Here is a 17,704-nt window from a genome sequence, read left to right as displayed (position 1 = left end):
TAGTGATGCAGTTGTGGCTGTTGTTGTGCAGTATTTGAGTATATGTTACTGTGGTGCTAGGGCCGTTGTGTGGTATTGGTCTACAGTAATGTTATTCAGTGGGTGGCAGTTTGGTCCTGTAGAGAAGTATTTCAATTTTGTGTGTAGCAGTGCAGTGCTAGGGGTAGATGTGTGGTGCTCCACGGTGTTAGTAAGGTTGTTTGCAGCAGTCCAGAAACGGTAGTGTGATGGTCAAAGAGGATACGGATGTGATGCAGGGGGTACTGGTGGGATAAGATAAGGCACTGGTGTGTGGTGGTAGATTATTGGTGTGGTGTTTTAGTTTGGTATCAGTGGATGGTAGTGAGGGCTCTCAGGAATTACTGCAGTGATGCCAGAGTCAGGTCACTTGTTGAAAATGATATTCTTGTGGTGGTATTTGTGTTATAATTGTGTTGCTGACATGTGGGTTAGCACTGCAGTTTTGTACTGTTATGTAGGCATGGGCGTAGTTCGCGAAGTAGCACTTCGCAAAGCTACGCAAAGTGAAGTTCGCACTATGCGAGCTACGAGTAGCACTTCGCGAACTGCGTAGTACCTTGTTCGCACTGTGCCAGATGTCGTTTTCAATGATTGCACAGTGCGGACAAGCAACCGGCACTGTGCAATCATTGAAAATGGCATCTTGCACAGTGCGAGCTGTAGTTTTCTGCTGCTCGAGTAGATTTTTACTCGAGCTTCAGCTTTCTCAACGCGAACTGGTAGTTTCTCATTGCGAGCGGTCGCGAGCATACGCGACCACTCGCAATGAGAAACCTGACCTCCTCGCGTTGGGAATCTCGCCGGGAGGTTTATTTTCCATGCTCGCGATCGACAACTTGAAGTTGCTGATCGCGAACAAGGAAAAAGTCTCGCCGGGATGTCATTTTGCTTGCTCGCGGTCGCCAACTTGACGTTGAGGACCGCGAGCAAGCAAAAAATGACGCAGCACTACGCTACGCGTGTTCGCACTGTGCTACGTGCAGTTCGTGTAGTGCGAAGTAGCGCAAACTTCGCAAACTACGCGAGCATAGCGTAGTGCTTCGCCCAGGCTTACTGTTATGCAGGTATCATTCACAAGAACTGTGGTGTTTTGTGTACTAGTGTATTGTTTGAGTTCTGGTAAGTGATAGTAGGCTGGGAAAGATGCTATTGCAGGGGTTGCCTGCTGGTGTGGAAGTAATAGGCCAGTAGTGGTATTGTCAGTGTATTGTAATAGGTTGATACTTTTGTTTTTGTCAAGTTAAGTGATTCTGAGGTATGGTGTGAGTGGCAGATTGCGTAGGGCCAATGAGTGTTAGTGTAGTGATTACTGGTAATAATAATGTTGCTGTGAGTAGGCACTGTGGTGGTATATTGTGGTATTGCAGACTGAGCAGTAGTGGGGTAGATAGTGCAACCCTGTTAGTTGGCAGGGTAGTGGTAGCAACAGCTGTGCAAATCTGTGGGATATTAGCAGTTTGTGAGTGAGAGGTATTTGTCCTGCTAGTAGCAGAAAGGGGTTAGGTATATTGTTGGCTGATGGTCATGACAATAGTGGTTGATACCCTTGCAGTAATGAGGTGTAGTAGTCTGCTAATGTGGATTGATAGTACCTTGTGTTGGACCTGGCCCTCTCTGCTGTATCACTCCCAAACATTTTACATTTACCCCTCCTGTTGTACTGAATTCGTTTTTCTTGGCTTTAGGTCTCTGAGCATTTTAACATTGTTAACGAGTGCTACAGTGCTTGTGCTCTCTCCCGAAAACATAATAAAGTTAGTCTACACCTGATTGGCACATTTAATCTTCTTTTAAGTCCCAAATAAGTGAGCCTGCAGGAGAAATAGTGTCACCCACAAAAGTAGAGTTTTAAAACATTTCTCAGGCCTGCCATTGCAGCCTGTAGTGAAGTTTTAAACTGTAATTTCTACCTGGCAAAATACAGCTTTTGCTAGGCCTATACCTTCCCTATTAATACTTCTAAGTCATCGCTAAGGTAAGGACTAAAAGCTCATAGGGCAGGGTGCCTGGCTTTTTAAAAGTAGGACATATGGACTTAAGTTTAACATGTCCTAGTAGTGAAAAACTCCTAAAGTTGATTTTCGCTATTTTATGTTATATCTCTCCCATAGGATAACATTGAGGTGCCTTATTTCATTTAATAAGTGCACATTTTGGATTGAGGGTAGGCAGGAAAATACTGTGTGGTCTCTTTTGAATTCTAATTTAAAATCCTCTTTAATGGTCAATTTGAATTTTAAGTTACAATTCTAAAAACTGCACTTTTATTAAGTTGGCCTTTTTTTTGCCCAAATCCACGATGCCCTTCTGTCATCAGCCTGGGTCACATGACTTTGCGGTTGTGTACTACTGTGAGACAGTGAGAAAAAGGGAACTAGAAGTGGTAGGATGGGCAATGCTGCTATGATGGCTAGGCGTTTTGCGGTGAACCACCCCATTTACTCTTCAAAGGTCTTTACCTCCTACACACACAGCAGAACCTGACAAAAGGCCTGCCCTTGCTTTTGTCACCGAAGACATTAGGCAGCCAAACCAGGAAGGGCAGGGGAGTTAACCAAGTATTACCCCAACACAAAGTCTGGCACAGGGGGTAAAAGGTATCACTCTCAGACCCCAAATCAGATAACTTTTGGACCTGTAGAAGAATAAGAAAAATCACTGCGCTGCTGCCTGCTGTTGGAAGGACTGTCTTGCTCCTCTGCTGCCTGAGGAGGGCAGCAGAGCCTGATCCCTGAATACAGGACTACTAGAGTGACTCCAAGGGCTAGCTGGTTGGCCTCCTGTGTGAGCTACAGGGACACAACAAGATCCACAGACCCTACAACTTACCTGTTGCTGCTGCTGGTTCCGCTGGACTGAATCCTAGCCTCCAAGTCTTGGCCCCCCAGGTCATGGACCCTCGGTGTTCTGCAAAAATGGCCTGCTCATACAAAACTCCAAAACCAGTGCTTGAAATATTTTCGAGTACAAACTTCCCTAAGAACCGACAGGATATAGGAACCTGCCTGCAAATCCATCGGATGAAGGTACATCACTGGTAGGATTGACTTTGCCGAGGCTCCCACTATGTTCTTCTCTGCAGCAGAAATCCTCTTCAGTGGGACCTCTGTTGACTGCTTTGCTGTGTTGGCCTGTTGCTTGCTGCTTCTTGCCTGTGAGTGAGAAGGACTGGACCTGCTCTCTACATCCTTGAACCCAAGTTTCTCCAAGGACTTGCTGGCTTGCCACCTGTTCTTGAAGTCTCAAGGCCATCAAAGACTCCATTCTGCTTTGTTTCAGCTGCTGGACTCTGTCAACCGTGAGCCCTGCCCTGACAAAAGGTTCCAATACAGTCCTGGGCCATAAAACAGGTTTCTGCAGCTCTTTTCTTTGCAAACAACCCATCAGTGATGACTATGTGCTAATCTGAACCAACCAATGCAGTGCCCTTCGATACGGACACAGAGCTGAACCAACAACATCCCTGTGCAGCTCGATGACTTGGGACACGTCTGCAAAGTTCGATGTTATATGCAGGTGCTTTCCAAGGTCGCGACTGCGAGGCTCGATGATGATGCATCTTCAATCCAAGGTCCTGACTGTGGATTGATGATGATGAAGTGCTGATCTGAAAACACTGCTGAGGCTCTATATTGATGCACCCCTGCATCATAAGGGGTTCGAGGACGACGCAGGATCTGACTGCAAGATTCAACTTGAATTCAGAACATGTAGTCTTTGAGACTTGCTCCATTTAAGGTATTTTTTCAGCAGGCCCTGAAGCAGCCAGCCCTCTATCACGGTCGGCATAAAGCGTTGGGTACACCCCAGTCAAGTGCAACCTCGAGTAAACCCTTAGCACTATATTGCTGTTTATTCTTTCAAAATTCATATCTTGAGTTCTAGATTTTTGTTGATTTGGTCTTGTATTACTCAGATAAATATTCTCTATTTTTCTAGACTTGTCAGGCGTCTTTTTGGGGTGCATTCCTGTATTACTGTAACTAAAGTGTGCACAAATACTTTACACATTGCCTCTTAAGTTAAGCCTCACTGCTCTGTGCCAAGCTACCAGATGAGCGCTAGTTAATTTACTTTATTTGACTTACACTGACTAGAATTGTGGTACCTATTTGGACAGGGTGCAAACCTCTGCCAACTAGAGAACCACTTTCTAACAATATGTATTACATACTTTTGTTGATAATCTTGTTGCATATGTATGCTTTCAATATTGGTATGCATGTCACGTGTGCTTGTCTGCAATATGTAAGGGGGTTTAATTATGGGATGGTGTCTCCCTCTCTCTCTCTCTATATCACCTCTATCTATTTCTCTATATCAACCTCTCTCCCTCGACAGTGTAATTTTTAGAATGTTTGGGGACCACAGCAAGAAATATATCATATAATATTCCTTTTCTAAAAGTTTAACATAGTTTCATAGTTCTGAACATTGCGCTAGCTTCAATTAGCACAACATGGGCAGTAAAATCCCCAATTCTTCCATACAGAGGGCCCCAAAAAATGCATTGCCCAGAGCCACAAAACTCCTTAAGATGACACTGCACAGACCTGATTCTGAGAGAGGATGGAGTCAGTCAGTGAGAGTCTGTCTGAGGGATCAGAATGGACACTAACAGATGCAGGGCAAATGGCAATGCACATACTAGATGTTAAGGTCCGTTCCAGGCACAACTTAATCTGCAGCTGCTCCAATGGTTTCAGCATTGTTGACATGTGTGGCAGATCCATTTTGACCCATATGTTCCCCCACTCAAAAGTGCTGAAAAAGGCTGAGACATCAACACACCACTGAAATAACAACACAAAGGAGCTACATAAGACAACTTGAACTGACTAGGATTGTAGTGTTACTAGCCTCATTTCTTTGGGCTTTGGTGCCATTAAAAGTGAAGACTGTCCAAGGGCACCAACAATGCTCCTTATTCCATATCTCATTCGTGTGACCATTCCTTTGGACTGAAAGAGTAGAGTGAGCACTGACTAGACCTTGGTGGAATTGAAATTATGCAGGAAGATTTGCGTAATATCAGGAATTTCACGTTTGTAATGCAAAATTTCTGTGATTATATCATCATGCCACATCACATAATTATGCAACTATTCATGGCAAATTTATAGCGAACAATATGAGCAACAAAAATGTGACCAACTGTTGTTCACAGTATTTTTGTATGTATGTGTGTGTATATATATATATGTATATATTACCTACTAGTAGTTGCCAGTAGGTAGTTATAGTTAGGACCTAGTTTCCATAGGAAAAGCGTTTCTTGTTTTCTCAATAACGCCGGTTGACGAGTCTTTGCGAAATTTACAAAACTATGATCAGCTCCGGTCAGCTCCTGTCATGAAGGTTTCAGGGTGATTTGCCAAGCGGGGGCCGAGAAAAAAGGGGGGTCCCAAAACGTGTTTTCCCCATGTATTTTTCCGTAGGAAACTTTAGACAAAGCTACAGCCCGAACTGCTGAACGGAATTACATCAAATTTGGCAAAAAGGTAGGTCTTGGTTCAGAAAGAGTCCTTTTTGTTAAATGGTGTTAATTCATTCAGTAGTTCCAGAGAAATTTGAAAAAGAAAATGTTTTAATATCTATAGCCGGGGTGGGTTTGCGAACCCTCCTGAGCATGAGCTTTACTCTGATTGGCTGCCAACACTACAAACCAGGAACTGTTGGCAGCCATCTTGTGACTTGGTAGAATCGAGTCACAAGAAAACAGTAAAACAAAGTGTAAAATGAAGAAAAGGTGGCAGGATAGAAACCCCCTGACCCCCTAGTGCTGCTTAAGGGGTTCCACAAGGACCCCCAGGGACAAAAAAAAAATATATATATTTTTTAAATGGCAGAAGTCGCGTTGGGGTTGCGAACCCTGCCGAGAAAAAAAATAAGCGTGGACTGTCGTTTTCAAAAAGCTCCCGGATGGGCCAGGTCCCGGGGGCACTCGTTATTAATGTGTGGGGGCCCCTCGCAGCCCCGGGGACCCCCACCTCCCCAAGGTATGTAATATTTAAATACGGGGTCTGTTGCAGACCCGCCAGACCCCGGGGACCACCACCTCCCCGGGGCAATGAAAAGGAGGGAGGGGGGCCATGCGCCCCCCCCTCCAGGAGTCCTTGAAGGCCCTGGGGACCGCCACCCCCCAGGGGCCGGCTCTTGCAGTGTTCCGGGGTGCCCCCTAGGACTGCTGTTTGCAGTGACAGGACGGAAGCTGTGGGGCTCCAGCCCTGTCATTGCAAACTCCTACGTTGCTGAATGGAAGCGAGAGCAGGGAAACCTGCTCTTGCTTCTACGAAGCAAAGCAGGATTGCTTTTGCACTAGGGGAGCCAGCAGCAGCTCCCCTTGTGGAAAAGCAATGCCGGCTCCAGCAGGAGGCAGGGAGCCACCAGGACCGTGGGAGCATTGGGAATCCCCCCACGGTCCCCAACTGTGAGGCTATGCCCCGGGGGATGGGGTCCCTGGGGCCAAAAATGGCCTGGGAGGGGGCCATGCGGTCCCACTTCCTTTTTTATAAAAAAAAACACAAAACATTGGCATATCCTGGGGGATGGGGTCCCCGGGGTGAATATAAATTAATAATAGTAGACATGTTTTTTTTCCACCAAAGTTTGGAGTCGCGACCCTTGCGTGGTGCTCAGCGTGGCCCCCTGGTGTAAACATGAGGGGTGCGCAGCTCTCAGCGCGGCCCCCTGGTGTGAACACGAGGGGTGCGCTACTTCCTAGTGTAAACGTGAGGGGTGCGCAGCTCTCAGCATGGCTCCTAGTGTGAATGCAAGGGGTGCACGGCTCCCAGTGCGGCCCCCTAGTGTGAACGCAAGGGGTGCATGAGTCCAAGCAAAAAATAATATTTTTTTTTTCATATAAACCTAGGCTAAATTTTGGGTTACTGAGTGGCTCTAAAAAGATCCCTTGTTTTCATTGGGAGATTGTTGTAGCTACATGTAAGTGTGGATGCAGAGCTGCAGATTGTTGAGAAACACTCTGTTGCCTTCATCAGGGAAGTGTACTCTATTACTTCTGTAGATGCCATCCATATTGAAATGAAGATTGTTGTTATTGATGAAGCCCATCCAATGGTCTCTGAGGCAAGCAGAAACAGCTTTATTGACATTTTTTCAAGCTTTCTCAATCTGAGGACAAAGTTGTTTGGACCACCTCCATTTCTGTCTTTGGCATATGTTAGAGAATACAAAGACAGTTTGGGGGAAAAGCAACGTCAATTCTAGAAAAATGTCCTTTATTCTCATTTCCAGACCTACCCCAGTCAATGTGCCTAGGTCATTGCCACAACAGTGCACAATCATGAGGTCAGGGGCTTGAAGATGCAAAAAGGTTTTAACCAAAGGCATCAATTGGTGCCACTTTAATCCTCTCTGCCCAATTCATTTAACGTCTACATTTTGCAAAGCTAGGTCTTTGTCTATAACTCTGCGTTCAGCATACCTTTTGTACCAGAAAACATAGCTGTGCCCAACTATCCACACTGAAAGCATCTTGAAGGGATGACTGTAGGTAATGAAAAGATGTCTGTAGCTGAGGTAGTCAATTCAATTCAATTCATAAAGCTTTATTCGGAGCGTGACAACGAAGTCCATAAAAGCAATACACATAAAAACATCAAAGATACACATAAGCTAATAGCAAGAATAATTCATAAAAACATCATCAGTGAAGTTAAAACAGATAATACATAAAAAAACGACAATATCAATTTTAAAAGATGATAATACTAGGCCTAGCCTTGATAGCTTTTAAAAGGAATGTGGCTGTGAAAAAACAGACATCGGGAGTGGGGTTAAATATCAATTTCGTGACATCCTTAACTGTTCTGACACCGAGTTTCTTATACAGGGGTTTTAAAAATGCAATACGGTAGTTACCATATAGTGGGCAAAACAATAGAAAGTGCATTGTACTTTGGGCTGTGGTTCCATCACAGGGACAAGGACCCATGGGGTATTTTTTGGTATTAGGAAACGCCACCAAATGGTGAACAATTCCGAAGCGCAGTCTGGTTAAAACGAACCTGTGAGAGGGCCTAGTAACAAAGCTCAAATAAGATTGATAACCTGACATCTCACAGCAACTGTCATAGAGCTTGCAGGTGGATAAGTTGCTACTGGCCTTCAAATGTTGCTCAAACTTTAGTGATAACCAAACAGACTTCATTTCACTTTTGGACATACTATTGGCCGCATAGCAGTCCTCATATAGATTAACACCATAAATGTCCTTAAAACTGTGCATAACATATTTTACCCAGGGGATCTTCAAATGATTATCTAGAGATAAACAGTCTTTAATAATATCTCTATTCATGGAGGTCTCCTCCTTGGCCCAGATCGCACGCCACAGCATTAAAGGTCTATGGGCAATGGAATCTAGAAGATGGGATATTCCAAATTCCCTATGGACCAAATGCGTGGATGCTGAGGTAGGCAAACAGAGTAACCTTTTTAGAAACAGATTTTCCTCCACTTGGAGATTCCCAACCGAAACATGCCCCCAGACACCTGCCCCATAAAGGGCAATTGAAAGGCACCTCATTTGGTAGATCTTCAGCATGTCGCTAATACGTTTATCCCCAATCTTAGAGGCGAACGTGAATACCCCGTGAGCACATTTCGCCATTCTTGCTCTAACGTGGGTAACTTCGCTGGTCCAGCTACCTGTCTTGGAGAAGGTGACACCCAAATAGTTAAATGTATCTACCGTCTGTACCCTCTGTCCTTCCATAAAGAATGAATGAGGTTTTTTACGGCCCTTACCACATTCCATGACAAAGGTCTTTGTTTTGTTAATGACCAGTTTCCTTTCCCCTATAAACAAGGAAAACCTGTCCATGAGGCGTTGGAGGCCTACAGGGGTCCTAGAAAGAAGTACTGCGTCGTCCGCATACAATAATACCGGGATATAGGAGTCAAGAATGGTTGGGGCATCTGCCCCCACAGACCTTAAGACAGAGTCTACCTCGTTAATAAAAAGTGTGAAAAGCAATGGGGCTAACACACACCCCTGCCTAATGCCACGCTTAACAGGGAACTTAGGAGTGCACTCCCCACCCGGGCCGTATCGAACGCTAGAGCTTAGGTTAACGTACAGTCTGGCCAGGAAATGGACAATGCCCTCCGGTGCCCCCATTCCAAGTAGTGTCTCCCAAAGAATCTGATGGTTAACCATATCGAAGGCACTACTAAGGTCGGCGAAACAGAGGAAGAGGGAACCTTTCTTGGCCATAGTATATTTCCCAATTAGTAGTTCTAGGTTGAGGCACTGTTCAACTGTGCCTCTACCCTTCCGGAATCCATATTGGGAATTGGCCAGGATATTATTATCTTCAGCCCACTCTTCAAGTCTGACAAGGAGCACCCGGCTCATGATTTTCACGGACGAATCGAGAAGGGAGATAGGCCGGTAGTTCTTAGCATCACCCTTCTCCCCCTTTTTATAGATGGGAATAATAATAGATTCCTCCCAAGTAGGCGGTGCACCATGTCTCACAGCAGTGTTAAATACCTTGGTCAATAATGGGCCCCAGATTTCAGGTTCTTTTTTGTAAATATCCACCGGCACTCCATCAGGTCCCTGAGCCTTCCCACCTTTACTTGCAATAATACATTTCTTAACCTCGGCACATGTAATATCTAGGGGAAGTATTGACCGGACCCCACCACCATTGTCCATGTGTTTATCAGAATCAAAAATCAGGGAAAAGTGGGAAACCCAGCTTTCGACGCTAACGTTAGCTGACAGAATAGGTGCAGCCTCGTCCCTTAAGAAAGGGCTGTTGACTGTGGCCCAAAACAGCGAGGAATCAGAGGTTTCAGCAGCCCGGTCTAACTTATCCCATGCCTCACGCTTAAGTTCTGCCTTTCTCTCTGACACGGCTGCCTTGTAAGTTGCCCTTAGATGCCGAATAAAAATAATGTCCCTCTGTTTATCTGCCAATGCCACCTTAAGGGTCTTCAGGGCAGCAGTACAGGCATGATCAAACCACCCCCTTAGCCGATTTGAATCGCCCTTAAAATTTTTGGTGAATACTGCTTCTATGGAGTGATTAATGTCGACAAATGTATTCAGGATTACAGCTGTCGATTCTTCACTCACTAGGATAGTTTCAATTTCTTTAGAGCAGTTCTTAATGATGGAGCTAGACAGGAGGTCTGCCTTCTCACCCTTCCACCTAATTCTATATCCATTTGGTCTATGTGGTTCAATGTTATCCACAATACTAGGTTTGGGACCTGTATTAATTTTCCAAAAAGCCAACTCCATGGTCAGGCAGTTGTGATCACTAATCAGATTATCTACTACCAGAGGGGCAGAACACCATGGAATAAGGCTAGTGGAAGTACAGATAAAATCAATGACAGAGTTAGCGTTTCTGCCCGTGAAGGTAGGGACAGTTTCATCAAGGACCCCCCTCGCATTCCCCATGATCTCCATATCATACGTCATCAGAATTTTATTTAATGAATCCCCATAAGGATTATGGGGAAAATGGGCGACTCCTTCTCCTTGGGTGCTTAAAAAACCACAAACCCTATGGGCAGAGGACACACAGGTAGAAACATTAAAATCACCCAACCAGATAAACTCAAAGGCGATTTCATTTCCTGTAACAATTTTAACCAAAGCTTCCTCCAACGCGAAAGCTATCCGTTGCCTAGAATTATCAAAAACATTATTATAAAAGTTGATTAAAAGGATATTCCTATCCCGCTCCTTACAAAGCCAAAGGATTTGGGAATGGTCCCCCACCGGGACATGTTTCTTTACTACAAACGGGGCGTCAACAGAAATCAGTGTCAGGAGGCCACCCTTGGCTCTTCCTGAGTTTGAAGCCACTGCAGGTATTGAATATGAGACGAACCCGTTATAATTAATGGGGACCAGACTCCAAGTTTCCTGGAAACATAAAATATTAAAAAGATTGATAAAATCAAACCAACCTAAGCAATCATCCTTGTGGGAAAGTCCCGCAACATTCCAACAAGCTATGACACTTGAACCAGATTTAACTAAACATGTGGAAGGGTTCATCGGGGGCCTAACCCCTCTCCCGTTAACCATATCATCTTGGTCGCATGCCACAGTAGAGTCCAGTTTGTTTACACCAATATTGTTAATAATAGTTGTTGATATCCTGGGGACCCCAATGTAGCTCACTTTACTCGAGTCCAAGTCTTCCGCCCTAACACCATCTGTTGTCGGCTCCAGTCAGTCATTGTAATCAAGCCCACTTAGTGGCTGGAATCTATTAAACGTAGAGATAGAGGGTATAGCTCCCATATCCTGTACTCTAGGCCTATACCAATGGCGCTCGTCAGCAGATTGGATGACGGGTTGGGTTGCAAAATCTCTATAAAAGTACCCAAGCGGGCGCAGGGATATACCGTGTTCGGTCACTGGGAGAGAAGCGGCTTTGATTAAAACTGTTGAGGTAAGTTGGGGGTTGCGAAAGTTGATGACAATACAGTCGCCTTCGCAGGTCTTACGGGACTTACCAACCCAGTTAGTTCTCCTAGTACATAGTATATCTCTGGATAGTGCTATAGGGAAATCACAGTGTCGGTGGAGCCAGTCCACAGTTTTATTCTTTAATGACGAGTGTGATTCTACACTAGCAGGATTGCTATCAAGCCTCTTAGCAGGGGGGACGTTCATAAGGATGGCAACAAATGGTGCACACGTAGGAGGCAGGTTCGGTTGGGGGTTTCTGGAGCTAGGGAAGTTAACGTTGTGTCACAACGTTTCCCCTGGGATTAAAACGGCGGGTGGTTTTGTAGTGTTTTGCCGCTGAGATAGTACATTGGGGACCGCAACAGGCTTTCCAGAGGCACACCCAGGTCTACATTCAGAACTACTGTTCCCGGCCATCATTGGGGCTGTATCAGAAGTAGTTAAAGAAGTCTCCTCGGGCACCTGTGTACCAATAATATTGGTTGGGGCTGGTCTAGCCTTGATAAAAGAATCCAAGATACCTCCCAATCTGACTACTTCATCGGCAAGAGTGGAAAGTTTGGTCAACAGAGGTTTAACAAATATGTCAAACTTGGCAACTATAGCCTGGGTTATAAGATCCAGCTGTTCCTTATCTAAGATGACCTTAGCTCCTTCCGTTAGCACAGATTGGGCTGGGACGTTTATCTGCGGGGTGGTGTCCTTTTTATTACTATGGCGATTCCCTCCTCGCTTAGACTGTGTGGGTTTGGTAGTGTTCCTACAGGTGCGTGTTAATTTTAGGCGTCTAGGAACAGACTGACTGGGGGTAGGTACATCGGATAAAATAGCTTGGCCTGGTTCAGGGTCGATCGTGGACTCAGGAGTGTCGCTATCCGGACTAATAATGTCAGTAACAACTCCCTCAGATATACAGTCAGGGGGTAATAAGGGAGTATTAAGATCCTGAACAAGGGGGCGCTCAGAGGCCAAACAAATGGGCGGAGGGGAAACCAGATTCTGTGACCCTGGACGACCTAATGATTTCCTTCGTTCCTGATTAATTTTGTCGACCATCTTAACCAGGTAATTATCCATGGTTGTGGTCGAGGCTGCTATCTTTGCTTTAGGCATAATTAGCAGATCGGGCTCCGGGACCCCCCTGAAATTTCTTATAATAGACACCAACAACAATATACCAGGGTTTCCCAAATAGCTTATCACATACAACCTCCGATCCCCAGGGAGCTTTAAACGGTAACCAACAGTAACTTGGCAATCGATACATACAACAGAAAGTACGATGGTAAACTTCAGTGACACAGGTATCCAAAAGCCAGTCTGCTGCTCCCACCTGCCCCCTCCTGTCCCGGACTGTCTCAGACTGTCCGCCCTTAGTCCGGGCTTCGTCCAGGGCGTCCCGCGTCGCGTCCCGCTCCGCTTGTAATGGTGCAATTTAGCCGAAGCACCATCCAATGGGAAATAGGGGTGGATCGTTATCCCGTTAGTGGGCGGGATGGCGGGAGGGCGTGCCGCTACACAACTGCGGCGCTGCGGCGCTCAGGGCTCCTGGGACCTGCAGTCCCGTCCGGCGATTCCTTCCTCAAACTGCGACCAGGTAATGTGAGCCTCCACCTCCTCCTTCAGAACGCTGCGGGACCCGCGCCAGCGGGTTCCGCGAGGTATTTTATCCCGTTAGTGGGCGGGATGGCGGGAGGGCGTGCCGCTACACAGCTGTGGCGCTGCGGCGCTCAGGGCTCCTGGGACCTGCAGTCCCGTCCGGCGATTCCTTCCTCAAACTGCGACCAGGTAATGTGAGCCTCCACCTCCTCCTTCAGAACGCTGCGGGACCCGCGCCAGCGGGTTCCGCGAGGTATTTTATCCCGTTAGTGGGCGGGATGGCGGGAGGGCGTGCCGCTACACAGCTGCGGCGCTGCGGCGCTCAGGGCTCCTGGGACCTGCAGTCCCGTCCGGCGATTCCTTCCTCAAACTGCGACCAGGTAATGTGAGCCTCCACCTCCTCCTTCAGAACGCTGCGGGACCCGCGCCAGCGGGTTCCGCGAGGTATTTTATCCCGTTAGTGGGCGGGATGGCGGGAGGGCGTGCCGCTACACAGCTGCGGCGCTGCGGCGCTCAGGGCTCCTGGGACCTGCAGTCCCGTCCGGCGATTCCTTCCTCAAACTGCGACCAGGTAATGTGAGCCTCCACCTCCTCCTTCAGAACGCTGCGGGACCCCAATCTGAGGACAAAGTTGTTTGGACCACCTCCATTTCTGTCTTTGGCATATGTTAGAGAATACAAAGACAGTTTGGGGGAAAAGCAACGTCAATTCTAGAAAAATGTCCTTTATTCTCATTTCCAGACCTACCCCAGTCAATGTGCCTAGGTCATTGCCACAACAGTGCACAATCATGAGGTCAGGGGCTTGAAGATGCAAAAAGGTTTTAACCAAAGGCATCAATTGGTGCCACTTTAATCCTCTCTGCCCAATTCATTTAACGTCTACATTTTGCAAAGCTAGGTCTTTGTCTATAACTCTGCGTTCAGCATACCTTTTGTACCAGAAAACATAGCTGTGCCCAACTATCCACACTGAAAGCATCTTGAAGGGATGACTGTAGGTAATGAAAAGATGTCTGTAGCTGAGGTAGTCAGTTGGTAGAATGAGAGATATCTAAAATGGTGGAGGAGATGCTGTTATTAAGAAAGCAGAGATTTGATTGGCTGTTTAAGAACATTGTACATTCAAAAGTAGGGTGCATTTTACTTTGTTTAAAAAGCAAGTTTCTTATTGGTTAGTAAAAAGTGTTTGAAAGGTACAGCAGAAAGGATAAGGTCATGTTTTGCAAAGCCAACCACACCTGCTGTTCTCATTTGCAACATTGTGTGGTGAACTTGAGAAAATATGGTGAACTTGTGACCTGTTAGTTAAGTTGAATGTTGCATGACCTGTTGCTATGGAAACTGGAATTAAGCAGAAGGGCTGAAGAATTCAGTTGATAAGGGTTATTATCTGTGACCAATGGAAATGTGTTTTACAATTTGAAAATCTCTGGGAAGCAATGTCATTTGTTGCGTATGTGTATTTGTATGGAAAAAGAGAGGGAAACCTTGCCATTACTGATTTCACCTTGCCGAGTCTGGTGATTTATATTGACTGTGTGTAAAAGAAAATCCTGTCTGAGTGTGCAAGATTTTTCATTCAACAGATTTATTTGCAAGGTGAGTTATATATTTTTGAGGTTTATTTAAAAAAGATTTGACATTATTCTAAAACTGTGTTGTTTGAAATATATTATTAAATGTAGAGATGTATATTGAATTAGTTTCATTGTACTTGAAGTTTGTTTAAAAAACAGTCTGTACAGTAATATGTGTATTTTTAACGATGATTACTTATGTAATTAATTAAGCTTGTTTTTTAAGTCTGTTCAAAGGTACAGCTGAATGATGCCGCATATTTTTAGATAGTTGGTTGAAGATGCAGTACAAATGTATATTTTGAAAGACGTTCATATAAGGTGTAGTTTATTAGGCATCATTTATTCTTCTCTCTATAAAGGTATAGTTAAATGATACTGCATAATTATAGATACTTTGGTAAAGATGCAGCACAACTGTGGTGTTTGAAAGATGATATACGGTGTTATTAATTAGGTTTCTGATATTAGTTTGTACAGAAGGTTAATTTAAATGATAGCATATATTTAAAGATAGAATGGTGAGATAAGGTGCTGTTAGTTAGGTCTAAGCAAAGGTGTAGTTGAATGATGCCACATAATTTTAGATACAAAGATGAAGATGTATAATCAAAATGTGGTTTTAAAAATCATCATGTACGGTGTTGTTAATTGCTATTCTTTTTTAAGTCTGTTGAGAGGTGTAGTTTAATGATGTCGCATATTTGTAGATTGAATGGTCAAGATGTAACTCAAAAATAAAACACCATATATTACCCTTTCTGGCATGTTGTGCTTATGTACTTAACTAGATACTATGTAATGAGTTATCTATGTGTTCAGATTCTATTTATACAATGTATGCTAGGTGTACTCATGCAATGACCCAGGCACTAACTCATGCACTTCTACAAACTCTTGAGAGCTACCTATACAGTTTGGTAATCTCCCTGCTACAACCTATGCACTCCTTGAATCACCCAGCCAGTCCCATGTCCTTATCCACTGATTGCGCCAAAACTTAAGCACTTATAAATTCACCATGCACTTTCCTTGCAGTATTCTAATCATCCTGTCACTACCCATGTACTAATGCAATGACGTAGGCACTAACTTGAGCACTTCTATAATCCCTTGAGCACTACCTATACAGTTCAGTAATCTCCCTGTTACTACCTATGCACTCCTCCAATCACCCAGATAGGCCCATGTCCTTATCCAATCACTGCGCTAAAACCTAAGCACTCATACATTCACCATGCACTCTCCTTGCAGAACTCTAGTCATCCAGTCACTACCCATGTACTGTACTCATGCAATGACGCAGGCACTGACTCATGCACTTCTACATTCCTTTGAGCACTACCTATACAGTAATCTCCCTGTTACTACCTATGCACTCCTCCAATCACCCAGCCAGTCTCATGTCCTTATCTAATCCCTGCGCCAAAACCCAAGCACTTATAAATTCACCATGCACTCTCATTGCAGTACTCTAATCATACAGTCACTACCCATGCAATGACCCAGGCACTAACTCATGCACTTCTTCAATCCCTTGAGCACTACCTTTAAGTTCAGTAATCTCCCTGTTACTACCCACGCACTCCTCCAATCACCCAGCTAGTCTCATGTCCTTATCTAATTACTGAGCGAAAATCAAGTACTTATAAATTCACCATGCACTCTCCTTGCAGTACTCTAATCATCCAGTCACTACCCATGCAATGACCCAGGCACTAAGTCATGCACTTCAACAATCCCTTGAGCACTACCTATACAGTTTAATAATTTCCTTGTTACTAGTTATGCACTCCTCCAATCACCCATCCTGTCCCATGTCCTTATCTAATCATTGTGCCAACACCCAATCACTTATAAATTCACCATGCACTCTCCTTGCAGTACTCTAATCATCAAGTCACTACCCATGTATTCATGCAGTGACCCACGCCCTAACTCATGCACTTCTACAATCCCTTGAGCACTACCCATACAGTTCAGTAATCGCCTCGTCACTCCCCATGCACTCCGCTAATCACCTAGCCAATCCCATGTCCTTATCTAATCACTGTGCCAAAACCCAAGCACTTATAAATTCACCATGCACTCTCCTTGCAGTATTCTAATCATCCAGTCACTACCCATGTAGTCATGCAAAGACCCAGGCCCTAACTCATGAACTTCTACAATCCATTCAGCATTACCTATACAATTCAGTAATCTCCCTGTTTCTACCTATGCACTCCTTCAATCACCCAGCCAGTCCCATGTCCTTATCTAATCATTGCGCCAAAACCCAACCAATTATAAATTCACCATGCACTCTCCTTACAGTACTCTAATCATCGAGTCACTACCCATGTACTCAGTCAATAACCCAGGCACTAACTCATGTACTTCTACAATCCCTTGGGCGCTACCTATACAGTTTAGTAATCTCCCTGTCACTCCTCGTGCACTCCTCCAATCACCTAGTCAGTCCCATGTCCTTATCTAATCACTGTGCCAAAACTAAAGCACTTATAAATTCATCATGCAATCTTCTTGCAGTACTCTAATCTAGGGGTGAGCGACAATTTCCGTTCCGCTTGCTGAAATTGCGAAATTTTGAAATTTTCGCTTCCGCGCGGAATGCGAAAATGTCGAAACTTCCGCGATCCGCGGCCGGAACGGACATATGCAGGTGCAGGACAGGATTCATTCTGACACGATGCTCCTGTCACAAAAATTAAACCTCAACAGGAAGCACTTACAGATATAAATAAAGCAGGAGACTTAGTTGAAGCTCAAATTCAGTAACGCATTAATCAGCACAAAACATTCAGGAGCTAGGTCGAGGCTGGGCAGGTGTGCTGTTTTCTCCCCACATCTACCGTCAAAAATTAGCTGTGATCCTTGATGGAGCTCTGTGCATCCACGACTTTCTCGAGCGCAATCCCCGTGTAGCTGCTGACGCCAGGAGGTTCTGTCTCCTCATCTGCTGCTCTGATCGGTCTCTGGCCCTTTATAAACAAGAGGAATTTGAACTGCGGTGGGCAACGTCTTAACTCCCTTTCCC

Source organism: Triturus cristatus, chromosome 2_1 (assembly GCF_964204655.1).
Source record: "Triturus cristatus chromosome 2_1, aTriCri1.1, whole genome shotgun sequence".
In the NCBI taxonomy this organism is placed as follows: Eukaryota; Metazoa; Chordata; class Amphibia; order Caudata; family Salamandridae; genus Triturus; species Triturus cristatus.
This window is presented reverse-complemented; position numbering follows the sequence as displayed.